Source organism: Pinus tabuliformis, chromosome 1_1, assembly GCF_031772625.1.
Source record: "Pinus tabuliformis cultivar Carrire ecotype Pingquan chromosome 1_1, CPIR1, whole genome shotgun sequence".
Taxonomy (NCBI): domain Eukaryota; kingdom Viridiplantae; phylum Streptophyta; class Pinopsida; order Pinales; family Pinaceae; genus Pinus; species Pinus tabuliformis.
This window is the reverse complement of record NC_142297.1, coordinates 543,330,457-543,337,101: the sequence shown is the minus strand read 5'-3', so window position 1 is coordinate 543,337,101 and position 6,645 is coordinate 543,330,457. Positions and strand designations below refer to the sequence as shown.

Below are 6,645 nucleotides of genomic sequence, written 5' to 3'. Positions count from 1 at the left end.
CTGCTGATGGCCATGTCTAAGGAATATGCAATGGTAGCAAGCTTACTATCTCTGTATGAAAGAAACAGAGTAACCAGAAATGGAAGCTCTAGCCTGTTCATTCAACAATTATAATATGGACAGCAAGATCAGAACGTGCTAATCATTCTTCAACTGTGGGATCAAAACATGGTAGGAGTAAAGCCTGATTCAGCTCCAAGAATGATCAGATCCCTTGTGTTTGTCAACCTCTTTTGCTGGTGATTTTTGATAAAACTGTTGCTTGCCAAAGATCAGGCAAGATCAGTATTTGCTCATACCAGTGCTATATATTGTTAAAGAGATTCTAATTAAAAAATAAAGCATCCTACCCCTGGATAATTAGAAAAATTGGATAAACAATTCAGGTTAAAAGTTAAAACCCTGTATCTACAGTACTCTTGCTCTTGAACTTTTAAAAAGAAATACCCTAAATTTGGATAAACCATTAAGGTTAAGACCTTGTGTCTATAGTATTCTTGCTCTGGAACTTTTAAAAAGAAAAACCCTTTTGAGATAGCACATTGGGGTTATGAAACTCAGCTAATAACTCAACTATAGCTGACAATAAGAGTCGGTTATACTCCTTAAAACCCTTGGCACAGAGGCACTAATTCACAAAGGAATTTTGTCTGAACACTGAGAAATGACGTAAAAATCTTGAAAATCTAATTGAGAGTAGCAGAGCATAACTCGTTACCTGGACGGGCTCTCTGCGTCCTCTACAGGTCCAGTACCATGTTGACAAGGGTTTCCGTATCGATAAATGCCTTAATCAAAAACCCTGTAAGGAAATTGTAAGAAAACACTTGCGTTGTTTCTCCGGAAATCTCAAAGAAAGAAATGCAGAAAACACTCTATTAACATCAAAAGAGTCTAATCTATCAATAATTAATCGTGTATACCTGTTTGAGAAGGAATGGAGAAAGACATACCGCATCCCTTCCAACTTGGGTTCAAATTTGTAGGAGTGAGTGCGCTCTGAATTTCGCAAATGACTGAATCTTTAAGCGGCTGCTGTGTCCGCAGAGACTATTTTCAATAGAATCCATTTCCAGGTGTAATAATGAAGGGATAATGTTCCCGAGATACTTCCTTTATAAGCCAATGAAGCTTTGCTAACTCCCTGGGAAATTTTATTTGACGCGACGTCTTTAAAGCTCTTCGAAGGAGCTGAGAAAATAAAAACATTATCTCGCAGGTATTAGAAGGGTTTCTCAAAAATACAGTAAAACCCCGAGGAACATGTAAATGATTATTCTCTCTCATACCTGAAATCAAGTTCAAACATAAAAAAACAAAAAAGCCCTCAACAAAAATAGCTAACAGTGAAGTCATAAATTACCTGACGACTGTCACTTGAAAAGCTATGGATGTAATCTTCAGAAATCAAAACTCCTTCGACCATAAGTGAAATATAACCACAAAGGTCAAAACGCTGGTTTATCGCCACAGGAACCGCTGTTTCAAAGGACAAAAAAAATGCCCAAATGAATCAAACAGTTAAATTCAATTTGATAAGATCTTAACAATATAAGCATTTGAAGAGCGATAAGTTTACCTGACGATGCAATTTTCCACATGTTATCAGCGAAGGATCGAAATATCTCGGGTAGTTTGGAGGTCCAGCTATGTTCCGGAGGCAGCCAATCTAGAATCGTCTCAAATCTAAAGCCCGGCTGAGATTTAATAGATTCCACAGATCTGGTTCTAATGAGGCGCTCTTGTATATATTAGGTGTTAACGAAGGTGAGCATCATACCAAATATATGTCGTAAACACCGCGTTGATATAATAGTGCCATTAAACCACAATTGGACACCCTGCAAGTGGCAGAGGTATCGGCAACCGCAGTAACTACATTTAGATGGATACGGAAAACTAAAACAAAAGGACATTTTATAATTTTGGCAACAACATTAAACCTGAATTGGACACCCTGCAAGTGGTAGAGTGTCAGCAACCACAGTAACTACATTTAGATGGATACAGAAACAAAAAGTCATATTTGCGCATCAAACACATTCAAGTGATTAAATTTTGATTCGGCAGGTAGGGCAATTTTAAAATTCCTGGAATGGTTTAGAAGCCCTTGTGCAAACTAAGACGCTGACAGCAACGGTTTCAGCTACCTCTCGGACCACATCAGAACGTAAGGCTATTTAAATGCCCCCTTACTGCTCAAAACCAAGTTCGTATGCGTACCCTTCTACCGTTCATTTTGTTACGTTTCCCATTGGGGTTTCACATTTTGTTACGTTTACGTGATATGCCTTTTTTCTGTTAGCCTCGATTGTGAAATCGAGCCCACCTGGTCCCCTGGTCAAATGTTCCGATGGACCCACTAACTGCACAGTTTCTAATGCTTATGGCGTGTTTCCCGATCGTAGCACTTGCAGGGCTGCGCAAGTTGTGTATCCCTCCACCGAAGAGCATCGTGCGGCCTAAGTCTCCAGCGGGGCATGCAAGTTTACCTCAGAAGAGTCTATCGACTTATGCTTCGACCTGACTTCCTTCTTAAGGTATTTCACCTCCTTGCTTGGCCCCTTTAAGCAATCCGATTGTGGTTCTCTCTTAATCCCTTCGACCTTATCCTCCTCCCTTCTTAAGTGCACCAATCAAGTGTCCATTGACTCCCTTCTATATGAAGTGAACTAAGTCTCGAATCTTGAATCCCTTCGAGCTTATCCTCCATCGGTCCCTGCTTAAGTGCACCAATCAAGTGTCCATTGACTCTTTCTATACAAAGTGAATTAAGCCTCAAACATTTGGTAATGTTTGGTTGATAGTCCCCAACTCTGTTAATGTAATCGAGCTCATCTTGCTCTAGCACTACGGTCGTTCTACCAAGAAAGTCCTTATTTATCTCGTCCTCAAGTCGCTTGACTTCTGCCTCCACTATGGTGCTTTTTTCTCTCAACCGAACTCTTTCATCCATGAGTTCTTAGAGCCTAAGATCACCCTGTTGGATCTCTTCATCAAGTCCTTTGAACTCATCAGTGTCCACATGAAGATCATTCAAGTCCTCCCGCAAATCTACTATGTTTCTCCCTATATGCATCAAAGGTTCCCACCCTTGTACAAAGGCTTCATAGTGTTTCTGTGTTTCTTCTTTCCAACAATCACCCATGTTTTTCAACTCTTGAAATGCTCTTTCGAGCATCTTCATCTGTTCGGCAAGAGTTTACAACCTACGTTACCTTCAACAGTGATTAACCTTCAAAACCCAAAACTTCAACTGAAACCACCCGGATACCAACTGTCACAATGATCAGCTTGTACCACTTCACCTGTAATTATGAATCACCAAAGCAGAATATGGAGCTCTGATAAGTGGGATCAACTCCTCATCACATACTTAGTGCCTCGATACCACCTGTCACAAAGTGCAGTGGGATCAGCTCCTCGTCACGTATTCAGTACCTCTAATACCACCTGTCACGCCCCTACCCTGGCGATACTCTTCCAACCGCACGATGGGGAGTGCAGCACCACCACCCACTTTCTTTTTAATAGTACTTGTAAGTATGGACTACGCCTACTTTCTATACTTAGTTTATTTTTCAATTCTCCAAGTATAATCTTTCGTTAACACAGTAGAAACATTCATAACACATTCATTCGTTCATTACTATTATCATTTAACACAAGTGCATAACAGATATAACTTGGGAGGGGCAACTCCCTGCAAATAAGAGTTTGCCCGAATAATAATGATAATAACACTTTTACACAAGTTTACAATCACCCTGCAAATTTTTACACGTTCGGCCTGCACCACTGTGCAACTTACACTTTCACCGGGAAGAGGCACCCACCGGTCACCTCCAGGCTCCATCGTTATTTCGTTCAGCAAGTCGTTCACCGTTACCCTGAACGCCCTTGCTCGTTTCACCGAACGCCCTCGCCCGTTTCACCAAATTCCCTTGCCTGTTTCACCGAACATCTTCGCCCGTTTCACCAAACGCCCTCGCCCGTTTCATCTAACGCCCTCGCCCGTTTCAACTAACCGACCAACACACATCTCGTCCGTTCGGCCCGCCCGGCATGCACACCTGACTCACCATTCAGCTCGCCCGGGCGCTTCCACCTGAACTTGTCCAGCTCGCCCTTGACGCCTGCCCGCGGCCTAACCCATGCACCTCATGTGTGCTCACCCGGCCTGCAGCAAACCCGTTTACCTTTGCCTGCCTGCTTGGTAGCTCGTTGCACTTCGTGCGCCCATTTTTCAGCCCGCGCCCAACCTGTGATGCCTCCGTCACCCGACCTACACCTTGACCCGCCGATTCTGCCACCCGAACGACTCGCCCAATCTGCGACCTATTTTCCTGAGACTCCGTGATTCAGCCAAGATGTCGCCTACACTTCGCCAAGTTTCAGTCTCCTCCAAGTAGCTCGCACCCTTGCTTGCATGAACACTTAAAGAGTTTGCTTGATGTCTTTGCCACCATTCCGCCGATCTACTTATATGGTAGTTGACCCTTCGGTTGGGACATCGACCCACCGTTTCGTCCAACTCGCCCCATCTTCGCGTCGACATATGGTGTGGGCACCCCTACATGGGACTGCCCATCATATAAACTCACCAATGTTCCAACACTTTAGTCATTTTATCCAAGATGACTTTCGTGTTTGTCTCCACCATTCAACCAACTCGTCGCACCATGCGGGCACGCCCAACTCGCCGGTCACACTTCCAGCTCGTTGCTTGCCCGTCGTGCGCCCTTTGTCGACCTGCCGCATTGCACAATGACTCCTTGGGCCTTACACCTTGGGACCCATCCACTGGGACACCCATTCACTATGTATTAATCTATATTTAAAAAAAAATTAGGCTGCCCTTATGTATTTTGAGTAAGAAATTTGTTGTTTTGTGAAGTCTTGTCTCCTCAAAAAGATCAGTTACACTGTTCACTTTTAGGTTGCTAACAAAGTGACAAACTGACGGTTCATAAGCTGCACACTCTTTGATAAAATGTCATTCTCTTTCTACCATCTCTTTCTTCCCAATCTTCTTTAGGCACCCGCAACGCCCATCTACCAATTTCACATCTTAAATAATGTGAGCTAGTCTTTATACGCAACACACTTTTTGATAAAATGTCATTCTCTTTCTACCAATTCTTTCTTCCCAATCTTCTTTAGGCACCGCCCATCTACTAGTTTCACATTTTAACAGCCGAACAATTAAAATTTTAGTTGTTCCTTTGATTTAGGAACTCAAATACTCTTTATCATCATGTTTCCACGTTGAATTAAATTCATTGACATAATATGCTTTCTTTTTGCCTACCTGCTTTGTCCACATGGTACTCTTAAATTTTCTAACACCCACTTTTTTATCTCCTCCTTAAGGTGGGCAATCATGAAGATTTATGTCCCATTTACGTAACCACTTTCTGTTTTGTTTCGTCCATGTCTTTTTCTAGTTGTTTAACTCTTCTTCAACAACCAATTTGGGCCACCTTGCTTATTCATATTTTTAACTTTTCTTTAGTCACTTAGCAAATGATCCATGTCTTTTTCCGGTTGTTTAGCTCTTCTTCAACAACCAATTTGGGCCACCCCACTTATCCATATTTTAACTTTCTTTAGGTCACTCAGCGAATGAATGATGGTTGACGCCTCAATTGGAAACATATCAGCCTCAGCGAAAAAGATATCACATGGAATTGTTGATTTAACTTTGACACTACTTGTGATGAAGTGCTTTTGAATTCTTTCTATTTGTGGCCATTTGTAGCTTGACATGTTGCTCTTCCTATTTCGCAACCATAAAAAATAACTAACCCCACTAATATACTAGAGAAAAATTTCTTAGTCTTCCAATCTCATGGTTCTGCCCCTGCATGTTCTGAAAAAGATAAAAAGTTTTCCACGCTCTTTTAATTCATCAATTACCTAATGATCAAATGTATAAAAATTATAAGTTTTTGTCTGTGCTGCGCAGGTCACCGTCACCCTCCAATTGCAGTGTATGTTCGAGCGATCCATCACGAACGTTGAGCAAGATGACTTCGATCTTGAAAACAGGATGGCGCAGTTGGGGCCGGAGCAGAAATTCGCAGATATTACGTGGCATCCTGCTCAGCGAAAGGTCGTTTATAGAGCAGATGATCATGTGCCTGTTAATACATCTGGGAATGGAGTAAACGATTTCATCGGATTTCTCCCTACTAACCACAGCGAGGAAAATGTATTTTCCTCGGTTACTATTGATGAATTTTCTTATTGATAAGGAGTATTCAGGATGAGAAATCATTTTAATAAGTCACCACTACTTCATTGTTTAATTCAGTGACTTTTGAACAAATGGAGCAACTCAAATGACAAGGGCTCATAGAATTACGAAGATCACAATTATATTCCACCTTTTTGAAAAATTGAAATCTAGCTTTGAATTTTTTTGCAATTTTTTTGGATATGGATTTGGGATGAGGAAGTTATGCAAGCTCAGTCCTCTCTCGAGTGTGCATGCTTAACCTAGCTCTAATCTATAGTCGTTATCATTCTTTTGGGTGGTCCTCTTGGTTATGTGTTTGGGAGGGGAGACTTATGCAAGCTCGCTTCTCTTTCTAAGAGTGTGCCTACCTTTTAACAATTAGTCATTGCACTCAGGAAAACTCC

At 41.8% G+C, this 6,645-nt stretch overlaps 1 long non-coding RNA gene across 2 annotated transcripts; it reads right to left on the bottom strand.

Annotated features, from left to right (window-relative positions):
- Positions 1-719: 719 nt before the first annotated feature.
- Positions 720-2,503, bottom strand: LOC149214246 (uncharacterized). 2 transcript variants are annotated; one of them, XR_016250910.1, is made up of 4 exons: positions 1,580-2,503; positions 1,364-1,479; positions 924-1,191; positions 720-802 (listed from the first exon to the last, which is right to left on the bottom strand). It is a non-coding gene; the product is annotated as an uncharacterized LOC149214246 (long non-coding RNA). The 2 variants fall into 2 exon arrangements; XR_016250909.1 differs by having other exon boundaries at positions 954-1,191; positions 1,580-2,502.
- Positions 2,504-6,645: the final 4,142 nt, after the last annotated feature.